Raw genomic sequence first — 14,922 nt, forward strand, 5'->3', positions numbered from 1 at the left:
ATCGGAAGAGATTACTGGGACCTCATTTTCAGAATAGCAGATTTCATAGCATTCCCATTTATTGAGCACTCATTAATTACTGAAATTAATAATCAGAAAGCTAATCAGATGAGCCCTGTGGGTAGGCAAACCCAGGTAATTTTTCTTTGTCTATTATCATCTGGATCGTATCACTATATAATACACAGGGAAGAGAAAGGGAAATTTAATCTCCAACTTGGCCTTCACACCCTTTGGCAACATATTAAAGTGAACAATCTGTAAGTATATTCTATAATTTCAAGCTCCCTGGATATGACAGACACTTCATGCATGAAGTTTGCTTTCAGCGTCATTTTTTATTGTTTCTAAAATAAACTCAATTGCACATTTCAGCTTGTTTAACTGATACAACATTCAAAGGCATGGAACAAAATATCCCCCTTGGGCTGCTGCTCTTAGCTGTGGCACTTAGCACTTGCCTAACTGCACATTGTAAAATATAGACCATTGAAACTCTTCCCTTCTTCCTCTTTCTAAAGGTCAATATAAACTTTCACATCCAAACACAGCTAACCTGGAGGACTGAATGCATTACTTACTGTCATGTGAATAGAGCTGCAGTAAATATCTGGTTAATATTTGCCATATACAATGTGGGATATGTTTTTGTGATAGCTGAGAGCTGACAAGACTGTTTACAGGGCAGAGGGGGTTAAGTGTGCCACTCTTTTTCCCTTTTCTCTCCATTAAGAGGGCTGTGTTTGCACTCACTGAAATCAAGACATAGTGTGACCTCAGCTGTCAGGAATTAGTTGAGTTTTTATTTGGTTTAGGTGGGTGAATACAGACAAAGATAAACCATCTAGTCTCAAGTAGAGACAAAATAGAAACATGGGTCTTGTGCACCATAGTAGTTATATGCCACTGCCCAAAATTGCAGATAGTGAATGGGAGAGGTAATGACTGGGGTAGTTTTGCCCTCAACTTTTAAGGTGACGAGTTGCTTTGTACAAGATGGTGGTAAGGGACTATTCATTAGGGACTGTAGTGATAGGACAAGGGGTAATGGGTTGAAACTTAAACAGCAGAGGTTTAGATTGGATATAAGGAAGAAATTCTTTCCTGTGAGGGTGGTGAGGTACAGGAATGGGTTGCCCAGGGAGGTTGTGAATGCTCCATCCCTGGCAGTGTTCAAGGCCAGGCTGGATGAAGCCTTGGGTGACATGGTTTAGTGTGAGGTGTCCCTGCCCATGGCAGGGGGGTTGGAACTAGATGATCTTAAGGTCCTTTCCAACCCTAACTATTCTATGATTCTATGTACACATGCCAAAACTTCTCTGAGATATTTGGCATCAAAACACCTTAAAGAACATGAAGGTGACTCTCAGTGTTTAGCTGAAGAATTGTTTTTGGGGAGCAAGTGTTACAAACCTGGGGCAAATGCAGCAGCTGTGGGTCATCCCATGCACTTACCCAAGGAGTCTGGGAGAGGCCTGGGCTGCTTGCAGTCATCCACTAGTGTGGTGCAATGGTTGCTATGTATATTGTACATGAGCAATAGTGGGCATGGGTCTGATGATGTGTCATGTGAGCTCTTTGAAGTATGGAAATCCGACCAGCAGTTGCAGGAGGCACCCTTGTAAATGAAAACATAATTAATAAATAATCAATCTATCTTCATGCTGAAGAAGTGCTGCACAGCAGGCTGGGAACCATAGTCACCTCCCAGTGTTGGCTGCAAGGCATGTTTGACAAGTGGATTGACCCAGTGTGAATCCTGATGTCCTGAACTTCTCATCACAGGTTTTTCTTAGGTTCTCAAATAGCTTGTGAGCTGGGCTTATTCCTATAGGTTTCATTTTTGTGATGGTTAGAGATAAAGGACTCAGCCATGGGGCACAAGTAGCAAGGACTTCAATTTCTAATGGGGGAATAAGCAACCAGCTTTAGAGAAACATTTTAAAAGCAGCTATTTCAGCACTTGTGAAATGGTGGTGATTTATGCTAAGAAAACAACAGAAAGGGAGGATTTCTGCTTTGTCTAAAACTGACATAATTTGAAATGATTTCTTTAAAATCTCATGACTTTTCAGTGACTCTTTTCCCTGTAATTGAGACAGAAGGGTAATTCAATCAGAAGATGACGTCGGTTGGTTTAATACACAGATTATAGTTTCAGAGAAACATTTACTTCCCTACACACTGGACATCTGGAAACATTCCCCTGCCACATTTTATTAGAACATTGAAATCACCTCGTTAAATGATATGGAGAGATTTAGAAAGCAGGGTAATTGCTGGGAGATCAATCACAGATTAAAGTTCCCATGCCATTTTAATATGTTCCTATTTACTGCCACAGACACTCATTCTGTCCATTGACTATGCCATTTTAATGATTTTCATCACAGACTTCCAGGTTTTCTGAGCCTTCTCCCGGTGAAATGACCCCTGCAGCATTTTCCTGTCTTTGTTGTTGAGCAAACGAGCTGATAAGCAACAAAGTACACATGCCGAATTACTCTTTTAGTACCAACTGTTGCTTTTCTCTTAAAACCAGAACAGTAGAACTGGGACTGGACAGAAAATGTCAGCTGTTTATTCCCATCTATTCTCTCAAATCTCTGAGCTGGGCATTATTCATCATAGAATGCCACAGAGCAGATGAAATGAGCTCTACTATTGTGGCCAGGGGAGATTTAAGATGGGTAAGTGGCAATACTTGGAGTGTGGGGTGTTGAAGGCTGAAAGCAGGCAAGGATTCAGAGAGGGAGAGGAGGTGCAGTGAGAAGAGCTGCAGTGCCTGCCAGTTGCTGCAGTGAAGGCAGATGCTGAACAGGCATTTATGGTCTCAAGATCAAGAAGCCTCTGAGGGAGGAACAGCACTGCAGGTGCAAGTGGTTGGGGGAATGAATGCCCTGAGATTGTGAAGGTTGGAGCTGGTGGAAAATAGCAGCTGCATCAGCTATGATAGGCACTGAGTGTGCAATGCTGCTGGACAGGGCACTACATTTTAGCAGATGGGCTGGAAATGAGGCTAAGGCTCTGCCAGGAGAAAGAAAATTGAGGGAGCTGCCTCTTTGCACGGTATGTGTTGTGGTGCTCATTGGGTGTCTGTACAGTCAAGGGAGCTGTCAAGATCCCACAGGCTCAGGAAGGGTCAATAAGTGTCAGACACGAATGATATGGAGCATCTCACCTGGGGGAAGAGCACATCAAGGAAGCTCAAACAGTGCACGCATCTCTGGTAGAGAGGAGTAAATTGTGCTTTCATCTGTGGCATAAGTCAGCACCTGAGAGGTACCCACATAGTGACTGATGTGTAAGTGTGAAGGAGGAGCCCATAAGTGCAAAGGGGAAGTTGCGGGGCAGTTTTGAGCAGTGTTATTGATAATGACTTGTGAAAAAGAAGGATTGCAAACCAAGAACCTCACTTGAACTGGCACAAGTGTCCCAAACGTGATGGGACAGATTTGGCATAACCCTAAAAAAGTGCTTTCTGTGATGACAGGAAAATATTCCAAAACAATGTCCTGTATCAACTCTTTTACCTTCTTTGTGAAGAGAACCAGTGGATTGTAGTGTTCATATGTTGGGATTATGGTCTATGGCAAAATCTTTTACTTCAAAACTCCATGCAATTAAATACCTACATAACTGCATATCCTTTATGCTCTCTTCATGCAATCTTGTGTATTGGAAAGAATAATTCTTAAGGTTAATTTTTATTTGCACTTGAATCTCTGTTTCTGTCCCACTCCAAACTAATGGTATGTGGTCTTGTCCCTCCTTTTAACAACTGTAAATAGAAGCAGATGGGAAGCCAGAAGAGTTGACAGAAAGCAGGAAGAGAAGAAAAAGCCCCGAGAAAATGATAGGCACATGTGGCACACTCCGATCTCACTGTAATGAGGAGGCTTGTAAAGACTTGCATTTGCAGGTCATTTCCCGCTGCTGTACGGAGTGTTTGTTTTACTTTGTAAACAAGGATCACAGCGCTCCGGTTTTAGGCAAATAGACTGTGGATACATTTTCATAACTGAACTGGAATGACTTTAGAAGTGTCTAATAGCTCCCACTGCTTTTCATTTCTTTTAGACACAGCTTTTTATATGTTGTGTGACTATTGACAGCCCTGGAAGGCAGTCTTAGGTCACATTTCTTTTGCTTTGATTCAGGCAATGAAAAGAGATACAGCTCTTTTCCATGTCTAGCTAGCAGCTGCGGAACTTCTCTCTGCCTCTATATGTATTTTCCTCTAGTTTCTGGTGTTTCTGCTTGGCTCTGCTCTGTTAGCTATGATCTCAGCATCAAAGGTGCTCAGCCGTGGATGCTGCCCGCATGTTGGCTTGCTCCAGGTGCAAGGAGATTAGCTTGCCTGGCAAAGAAATGCAGACAGGTGGCAAGAATCCAGTATTGACTCAGGCTCTGCCCCTCATGGACAACTTCGTTATAACCAGCTTGACACACAGAGCAAAAATGCACTTGGGCATGGTTTCTGAAGAGAGCAGGTACATGGTCTCTTGTTTCACCTCCGTCCAAAAGCCCCAGACATCTGTGGGGGTTGTCACACAGTGGCCTTTGCTGGAAATGAAAGACTAGCTTTTATCTGTCTAGTTCCATGTGATCTAGGACCCTCCACACAATTTGGGTGAAGTGCCTTTTAATGCTGTCTGTTATTGACTGTCTTTTGATGTTACTCTCAATATTTGGAAAGTCAATGTTTCTGTTTCTGCTCCTTTGGTCTTTGTGGAAATGAAAAATGTTTTACTGCTCTTGCAAAATGACACACATCAGATGTACTTTGGTAATACTTTGCAGGAGTTTTGTGAGCCTTCTCACCTATTTCCAAGGCCCCTAGTCTTACTGATCAAGGTAATTTTGCTCCCACTTCAAGGCCTTAGGCTGAATCCAGCTAAGGCAAATGCACACTTATTTCTACAAAATGCTTTATGAGCGCTTCCAGCTTCACCTGAGAACAAAACACCTAGACAGTTTCATTGCATCCCATATCTCACACCTGCCCATTCTTACCAAAAGGCCACTGCTGTCCTCCCATGTGACAGTTCAATCCCTTTACTCCCTGGGGAACATCTCACCTGCCTTTGTCCCTCAAACCCACCTAGGCTCCCTGTCCTGCCAGGGCAGCAACCCTTCTCTCTAGCCACAGACCCTTCATTGTCACGGTAAATCAGCAGCTTGAATATCAGGTCAGTTCTCACCCATGTGCAAATCTTTCTGCTCTAGGGAAATTCCCAGGATCCAGGCAGTGTCAATCTTCCTAGCTTCAAGGCTCTCTCACCCAGGGTGTGAAGGCTGCTGAGAGCATGAATTCACAACAGCAGGGTATCATGCTGCTTGTTGCCTGTGAATTTGATGTAACCCCGGCAATTTAGGACACAAGAGCCATATGTTGTGAGCTGAGGTCATCCTCTCCTTTTGGTCTACATTGACTTTGCTCTTGTATCCTCTGGGGTTTGTTTCAAGTTTCATATTCATCTTCCTCTAAAACCAGTTTTCACCATCATCCAGCCAAAGCCAAAACTTCCCTTGTTCTCAGGCCCAAAGGGCAAGGCTAGAGTGAGAGTGAGGGCCAGGGAGAGATGAGACAGGGACCAGGCTGGCCTTCCTTCTCACAGGAGGGGACTGGCAGGAGCAAAGCCAACCTGAGTGTTTCTGAAAGCTGCCTGCTGCTTCTCACTTCTCTCTAGAAACCAAACCCTCTATGCTCTCAGGAGGGGGAAATAGCTCTTGGGGCAGCTTTTGTCCAGGCTAGAGGTCATGTAGCCAGGAAGGACTTTAAAGCACTCAGGCTGGGGCTGGGGAGACTGGACTTCTGACTGTAACCTGCCTTCTGGTCTTAAGCCTACATCACAGTATGGAGCAAGACAGAAATAACATTGGGCAGTGAACAGGGTTGGGAGCTAGTGTTAGTTTCTAGCCCCAGCTTAGTCCTGTTTTGTGATGATGGGAAAGACAAACATATCCTTGTGCCCATTTCTCCTTTTATCTCTGACAGTTTTCCCAGGTTATTCCTTGTTTCAGTAAGCAGGCTACAATCCCGGGTGGGGGAGCTCTCATTTCTGAAACAGTATTGAATAGATTGAGACTGATGGTTGGATCTGAGTAGGTCCTGTCCTCAGCTGGGACTGTACTCCTGCTACTGCCAGCTGAGGAAAGCAACTCTGTCAGTGGAAACGCTGCTGAAGATGCCTCAGATAGCACAGCAGAGTGACGAACTATTAGCGAAAAGGCTGAGGACCAGTTTTGAGGCACAGATGTTGTAAGGGATGCTCTGGCAGTGCTCCAGGTCTTCATACCCAGGTTGCCATAGTGGGTGCTTTTTATTCAAGCTTTCAGAGACATCAAATCAGTTGGGTTTAGTAAATATTGCAACAGTGTTTTGAAGTTCCAGTGAAAACAGAGAAAACCTTTGATTCTACAGACCCTTTATCCCAATGTACACCTCACTCCAGGCTTTTCAGCAGCCTTGTTTAGTCAGTGTTCACTGAGGCCAAAGGGACACAAAGTGCAAAATGTTGGGCTCACTGAAGTCAACAGCAAGCTTTTGCCTGGTTACAGTGAAGCCAGGCTCACACCAAAGTCAGAGAAAGCAATTTCAGTTTCTCTATTTCTTCCTCTCATTAAAATTAAAAAAAAAAAAAATTCAATCGAAAAATCGGAGCCTCATTCATTTAGAAAACCCCAAAGTTTGGGAAAAATGTAAATAAAAAATCAGGCTGAAATGAACAATGTGTGCAAGGAAATATGTATTTTTTTAATTATTCATTTATTTTTTGCAGAAGTAGCTGCCTTGGGCATTAATCCATGTGAGGGAACCAAACTGGATATTTTTTTGATTACCAGCCTGGAAGTCTCTGCATCACTGAAGATGCATTCACAAAAACTTTCTGGGATAGGCATGGATTTACCATATTGATTTTGCAACCAGAAAATTTGATATTTTTCAACAGAATTATTGTCCTATTGAAAATTCCTGTTCTGTAGTATGGATATTTTGTGCACATTAATCACTTTAAGAAAAATTCCTATCCAGCAAGCCTATCCAATGCACTACTTTATTTTCCTTCTTTGTGTTTTGTTTCCCAAACATAAACAACTTTAGGGGCTCCCAGGGAGGCTCCCAAGGTTAATAAATAGTGTGTTGTAAGTCTTTGTCTTGATACATTTCCCTTTGTTTCAAAATACAGTGAAAAATAAATGAGAGCTAAAGAATGCATTCACACAAATCGGGGATTTCTGCATTACTTGTGTGGGTGTTTAAAGCTAAGAATGCTCTGCATGTTAAAGTTTGTATATACTGGTATATACAGGTGATTTCTAGTTTGTTTTCCTCTCTATTTGTTTTCTGCTACCCTATCTTTCTCCTTCCCTGCATTTACTGATATTTCAGCAGTGTTTTGTTTATGAGTGACTTTTTCTGTTTTTTGTTTTAACCACTAAGATGGATTCTAATTTTCTTTCTTTTTATTTCCTTCTCTTTTTAACTCCCTTTATCTTCCCATCCTCATTTCTCTTCCTTTCCCCTCTAGTTCTGCCTTTCTCTGTGTGATCTCATCCTTATCCCTGGTTTAGTGTGATAACACAGAAAACACCCTCTTGCTTTCAGAAGCTCCTCTACGTCTCAGGACAAGCAATACACTGGGCCAGCTTCTGATAAAGCATAGCCCTTTTGTTTGCCATGTGCTGGTTCACCCACTTGAATTAAATGGCTTTGTTTTAGGTGTAGACAGTACGCTGGGGCTGCATGGCAGGTGCATCTTACAGCCAGGGTCACCCAGCAGTAAATTCCGTAATTACAGGTCCTGGAGGTGGAGCTCTCCTTTGATGTGACTTTTTCTGTTGTGGCAAGCGGATACAATTTGACTGAGATATCAAACGCAGATAGCAGTAAAAATTTAATTAACAAGTCAAAGCTTTTATCTGGGGGTTTAGAACTCAAGCCAACAGGTTTCCTCAGTCTAAAGAAATCACAGAGATGGTGGGGTGAAGGCATTGCCTTTGTAATGTATACAGCTTACAACCTTTTTTATGATGCTTGCAAAGATAAAGCTTCTTTAGCTGTTACCTTTCCCGTTGGAGAAGTTTTTAGGTCATACACAAAACCAAGGATATGGTTCACTGTATGCTTAATTTTCATACTTAACTCCTCGGTGTGTATTCATTTTCTCTTGTGATGTTGCAGGTTACTTAGCAGGAGAAGATGGGGCATGCTAGCACTTGCCTTCCTGCAGCTGGGGCTGCACAGAGTGCCCCAGCACTCCAACGTCATGTGCTGGCTTGCTCCTCTTGTGGTGAGCCAGCCAATGGTGGTATCAGTGGCCTGACCTGTGGGACAGAACATTTCTTCCATGATTTACTTGCTATCTTAACAATGCAAGCCTGTTTGGAATGAGGCTGCAAATTGGCTCTTAACTTCTTCGCGTTTAAGTGGAGAAGTAACTCCTTGCTTCCAGTGCTTTCCAGGGATGCTGTCACGATCAAAGCAGCTAGGTTCCACATGCTGGCTACCTTAGTCACGCCGCTCATTCTGCTGATAAGTGGGAGCTGGGAGAGCAGCCTGCATGTTCTGTGTTGTGTGTGTGTTTGGTGCTGCCTGTGAACTGAAAGAAATGCAAATGTGCAAGGAAATAATAACAAAAAAAGAAATTCACATCCCCCAGTGCCATTTTTGCTAGAAGCCACATGTCAGAGCACCCCAACAGCACCCAATGAGAGACGTGGATGGAAAGGTTACATTCTATCTTAATAATGGTAACTTTCTTGCATTTATGGATCAGCTCTTCCTCAGAAGTTACTTCCAAAGGCATTCACAGACCAAAGTTATAAAGTGCTGCAGAAAAAGATTAAAAAATAATATTGTGAGCAAAAGAAAAAATACCTCAAGTGTTCACTGTGATGCTATGTATTTGAGTCTTAGCGCTGCAGATGAATGCACGCTATACTGCAGAGGATGGCAATTGATCTGTGAGTCTATGGAGGTGTTGTATGTCACACTCGTGTCTTTCTCAGTACATCTGGGATTGGTCCAGGAGTTTCTGCAATTGTGCACACAAAGATCCTAGTTCAGGCAACATATACCAATATCAGATAGCACTTAGGAAAGTCTTCAGTACAGATGCATTTAACCGTGGTCTTAGGGACTTTCCTGAAATGAAGCCAAAGAACCTGAGTCAAAGACCTCTGTAATCAGTGCAGCATCATGAATTTGTGCTTATACAAATGTATGTTTAGAGGTGCTAGCCTAGGATTTTCATGTAGAGCTTTGAATTTCTGAGCTGACTTCCAGTAGGACTACTGAACTTAAATCCTATTGAGCATGAAAAGGGCCAGGGCTCCTTGTGAATTTATAGTACCCAAATATGAAGTAAAAACTACCCCTGTTGCAGTAGCATCAAGAGTTTTCCAAAGCTGTAGAAGGAGTCAAAAGTTTAAGAAAGAAGCAAGCAAGTAAGCAAGAAAGAAAGAATAAAAACGAATACAGGAAGATTTGCCGTCCTTGTATTGCAAATACGCAAATTAACTTTTTGACATTTGCATTACTAATTTTGGTGCTTTGATGGAAGTTCATTGTTACCATACTTTAAAGCCCTAGATATCACCTCACACGGCTAAGAAAAAAAGAAGGAGAGACTTCAAAGTCAATAATTACCTGTTGATGATGTATTATATTTAAAGACTCTGGCTGTGGATTAAAGCTAGCTCTAGGGTTGTTAATAGCCTGCAGTAAACAACTAATGAATCAAAGAAAAGAAGCAGAAAAGCAGCTATAGTTGAAGGACATTCCATTAATACCAAAGGCCAGAGTTAAAGTGCTAACTTCAATGAAGTGTAACACAATAAAATGCAGTCATTTCACACTAGAGTGTATAAGAATTTAGAGAAATGGTCACAGGTGAATTATTGGGGATTGTCCTTTGAGCTTTGTTCTCAAAACACTTTGATGCCATGCAGAGAACCAGGTTTTCCACCCCTCTTCTTTTTCTTTCTGCAGTTTATCTGCAATTTTTAAGTGGTGTAATGAAAAGACTAGATTTGAATGTGAAGAGCTATACCTACAGCAGTGGTGGAAACAGCATGCTTCCAGGGATGAAAATAAAAGCTCAAAGGAGGAGCACACAGCAGAAAATGGAGAGAAACCAGCTGGGAACAGTGTAGAATAAATTGGATGTCTACAGGGATCTTTCTGGTTTTGAAATGTTGAGAATCTTGATGAAATAGGAAAGAGTTATTTAAAGGGTTGCTTGGGGGAAACAATATTAACATATTTTAGCTGAGTAGTTGACAGCAGTACTTCAATCTGTGGTCCTTTAATCATGGCCCATCTTCTTCCCACCAGAGCAAACTACTGGGAGTCCTCACATGAGCAAGGCTGGAGAGCCTTCATTTCATACAAAATGGAGCCCTAACCTGAGAAGGTTTAGGAGAGGGAGTGTTATTTTTATTTAAATATGTGGGAATTTAGGTCATTTGAAAATCCTGAACTTTTCAGGGGAATCTAATTTCTGTCTTTTAAAATTATTTTGGGAGAAATAAACCACAGTGAAACACTGCCGGCTTGTAGTCCAATTAGGCTGATATATATGACATGGTGCTAAAAGACTTTTCACCTCTTGTCAGACCTAAGCTTTTAAGGATTCTTCATCTTCTCAGGGTTCATACATGGGGCTTAGGAGTTGACTGGAAATAAGGAAAAGCAAAATGTGGGTGTTACATATGCACTGAAGAGCTCGTAGGTATTCCAATTAGAATGATTATTTTTAGGGATTAAGAATCAATACATTTAAAGAAAAAAAAAAAAAGGCAAACTCAACAACAAACCACTGCCAAAGCTGATGATGCCCAAGGAGTGACCTACAGATAATCCCTGTCTTTCTGCACTTTGTGATGCGGTGGGGTAATAGTGTGCTTTCCTGATGTAAGCTGTAAAGCCAGCCTGGCTATTCAGCAATCACCAAGTCTTCAGCATGTCTGAATCATGAGCTTTCAGTTAAGGATAGCAGAAATTTGTACTAGTATTTCTAGATAGTAGAAATTTGTACTCTTTTACAAGGAAGAGCACCTGACATGAATTGACAAAACGTGCCTTTCACCTTGTGTTACAGGAGCACAGCCCATGGGCTCAGGATCTGTGTGGGAAAGTTACTCCAAGACCCCCATCCCATGCAGGAGGGATGGTGTGTGCCTGGATCTCACCCATAATCACAGGATGCAACTGGTAGAAATCAGTTACTTTTTAAGAGCCAAAACCGTTTCTTTTCAAACAGAATTAGCCACTGGCTCAGCACTGGGACCTGCTCAGCCGTTCTTCACAACATCACTCTGACCAAGTGAGGACTCATCAGTCATCTCAGGGAAAGGTTTGCTAATGTACATCTCAAACCAAAACTCAGCCTAAAACAAGTATCTCTGAAGTGGCAAGAAGGATGTGTGGGACAGAGTGAAAAGCTGAAAAGGGCAATGGTACATGGGCTTGCTGGGGCAAGTCTTCCCTCATGACATTTAGGGTTGCTGCTAAGTGTCTGCTTCTCTCCATGAACATCACTGCTGAGGGACTTGGCATCCTTGTATTTTATCTATATAATCACTGGCTTATATCCTCAAGGCAAGTGTTCATTGTATGATAACTAGGACTAAACACAGGATGGAAGTGTCCCAACTTCATTCTGAGTTATTTTTCTTTCCCTACCAAATGCTGAGATTCCTGTCATCTACCATTCACTGCCTTGGAGATAGACATCCTTTTGGGCTGCTTCCCCATGGGAAGCAATGAGTCAGTCTGGCATCCCATCACCATCAGAGGAGGAATGTCCCTTACCCCCAGTCCACCCCATCATTTCCCATAGAATCAGAGAATCATAGAATAGTTTGGGTTGGAAAGGACCTTAAGATCATCTAGTTCCAACCCCCCTTGCCATGGGCAGGGACACCTCACACTAAACCCTGTCACCCAAGGCTCTGTCCAACCTGGCCTTGAACACTGCCAGGGGTGGAGCATTCACAGCCTCCCTGGGCAACCCATTCCAGTACCTCACCACCATAACAGTAAAGAATTTCTTCCTTATATTCAATCTAAACTTCGCCTGTTTAAGTTTTAACCCGTTACCCCTTGTCCTGTCACTACAGTCCCTAATGAATAGTCCCTCACCAGCATCCTTATAGGCCCCCTTCAATGGAAGGCTGCTATGAGGTCTCCACGCAGTCTTCTCCAGGCTGAACAGCCCCAACTTTCTCAGCCTATCTATATAAATCTTCCTTGCTCTCTCCCAGCTGTCAGTTCCTGCTACTTATCTTGCATGAGTTCATGGAACCCTGCTTCAGATGATTTAATTTAAAAATCCAGCATATGAGTGACCCATCAAAAGACTGAAATGGGCTCAGCTAAGTATTTGATGGACATGGAGCTGCTGAAGGAAGATTGGGGCAGCACCAGGAGGTTCCCTGAAATGAGCTGAGAAACTTGGGGCTGTTCAGCCTGGGGAAGAGAAGGCTGCGTGGAGACCTCATAGCAGCCTTCCAGTATCTGAAGGGGGCCTACAGGGATGTTGGTGAGGGACTATTCATCAGGGACTGTAGTGACAGGACAAGGGGTAATGGGTTAAAACTTGAACAGGGGAAGTTTAGATTGGATACAAGGAGGACATTCTTTACTGTAAGAGTGGTGAGGCAGTGGAGTGGGTTGCCCAAATTTGTGAATGCTCCATCCTTGACAGTATTCAAGGACAGGTTGGATGGGGGTGTTGAGTGACATGGTTTAGTGTGAGATGTCCCTGCCCATGCCAGGGGGGTTGGATGATCTTCAGGTCCAACCCAAACTTTTCTATGATTTTATGATTCTATGACAGAAGAGCATGACAGAAAGGAAAGACAGATGCAACCTGCATTCTGTCACACACAAGTTGTGAAACAGTGCCCAAAGACATTTGTTTGAGTTTCTTAAGAGTCCCTGGAGAGATCCAGGCAGTCTGAGCTGTCAAAGCTGAACTGCTCTCTAGGAGTTTCTATAGAGAGGCTGTACAATTAACAATTAACGTGGGCTGGAAAAAAACTTTCAGAAGCTTTAATTTAAATTATGTAAAGCCTAACCGTAATCCTTAGCACTTCAGGTAGATGTTCTTCATTATCCCTGTATTCACTGTTTCCCAGACACCTGAAATCTTTGCTTTCCTCCCCATGAGTGACTCAACCTGCCTTCATGTAGCTCCATGGCGCAAACCCCATCTCCAAGCTACATACTTTCTCATAGTGAGGTTTCAAAGTATGGCAGATACTTGGCTGTCCTGCTGGGTTTCAGTGAATGAAATGTAAGTGAAATGCCTGGTAAGGCCAAAGGGAATCACATAAAATAAGCACAGGGATTCCTATTCCAGAGCAGCTGTCCCAGACTCCCTGCCAGCTAACCCCAAAATCACTGATCTGTTTATGATTGGGCCACATTTTTCACACTTGTGTTCATTGCACCAATGACAGTTATCTAGATATTTATCTGCACCTTTGGCTATTGGTATAGCTAACATATATTGGCTATGATTCACCAAAATACCAAGGGCTTGAGAGTACTTTGCTGGGAATAGATGGGCAGAAGCTAGCAGCCAGAATTGATCCTGCACTGCCACTACCTGCTGTACTATGTACTATGCCCCTGTGCTATGGGGGCACTGCTGCTGCACAGCCCCTCTCCCATCTCTGTAAGTGTGATAGCCATCTGTACTGGCATGCATATGCTGAGGACTTTGCTGGGAATAGATGGGCAGAAGCTAGCAGCCAGAATGGATCCTGCACTGCCACTACCTGCTGTACTATGTACTATGCCCCTGTGCTATGGGGCCACAGGGCTGCACAGCCCCTCTCCCATCTCTGTAAGTGTGATAGCCATCTATACTGGCATGCATATGCTGAGTACTTTGCTGGGAGTAGATGGGCAGAAGCTAGCAGCCAGAATGGATCCTGCACTGCCACTACCTGCTGTACTATGTACTATGCCCCTGTGCTATGGGGCCACAGGGCTGCACAGCCCCTCTCCCATCTCTGTAAGTGTGATAGCCATCTATACTGGCATGCATATGCTGAGGGAAAAGCCAGGCAGATATGTCAGATGTATTTTTCTCTCTTCATTCCTCCTCAGACACATATAACACATGTATGCAATAGCTGTCTGTCTAGGGTTCTTTAATGGATCATAGATATTACTGCAACACACTGTTTCCATGTCCTATCTTATCCTTGTTGCCCACAGTTTTTGCTCCTTGCTCTGAGGATTTCATCTTTCTGAGTGTTTTGTGATTTACTCAGTTTGCCAAAGCTCTCTGTTCTAGTACATTATTTGCACTGCAGCAATGCCCGGAGGCCCCTCTGTGTGGAGCAGCATCTGTAGCTGGTACACGCACAGCTGTTTGTCCTAAGGTCCGAGACATGCTCTCACAGTCCTGTCCCCGCCTCTGCAGTGCACGATGTTCTCAGCCATCATTAAAGTTTAATATGTTCCATTTGCCACCGTCATGAGAAAGCTATCTCGTTTGGGGAAAAATGTATTATTAAGCCCAAAGCAAAGATCCAGGCACTTTTTGGTGATGGTGTTGATTATTTACAAAATGTCATTCCCGAGCTGCCTCCTTTGCCAAGCGTGGGACATATGTTAGTAATTGACAATGTGCAATGTGGATCTCTTCTATCAATGGCTGTTTCAAAACACAATTAGCAATAAAATATGGGGGTCAAGAATCTCCCCAGAAGATCTGTCACTGCACCTCTTTTAAAACTGTTCTCACTAGCAGGTGAGACTTGTTCTCTCTCCTTCTCTGCCAGACTGATTTTCTTCCTGTAAAACATCAGGCCTGTTCCCCATTTTTGCTTATGTTGTGATTTAGGGTGTTTCTGTTCCTTCAGGAGACAGCTAGTTGAAATTCATGTCTTCTGTTT

The 14,922-nt window shown here is 43.0% G+C and overlaps 1 long non-coding RNA gene across 1 annotated transcript in view; it reads left to right on the forward strand.

Annotated features, from left to right (window-relative positions):
- Positions 1-11,874, forward strand: part of LOC115947225 (uncharacterized) — a 57,561-nt gene extending 45,687 nt beyond the window's left edge. Inside the window, exon 4 of the long non-coding RNA XR_004550087.1 lies at positions 11,109-11,874. This is a non-coding gene — a long non-coding RNA (uncharacterized lncRNA). The remainder of the gene's footprint in view (positions 1-11,108) is intronic.
- Positions 11,875-14,922: the final 3,048 nt, after the last annotated feature.

The sequence above is a fragment of the Melopsittacus undulatus genome, chromosome 1 (genome assembly GCF_012275295.1).
Source record: "Melopsittacus undulatus isolate bMelUnd1 chromosome 1, bMelUnd1.mat.Z, whole genome shotgun sequence".
Taxonomy (NCBI): Eukaryota; Metazoa; Chordata; class Aves; order Psittaciformes; family Psittaculidae; genus Melopsittacus; species Melopsittacus undulatus.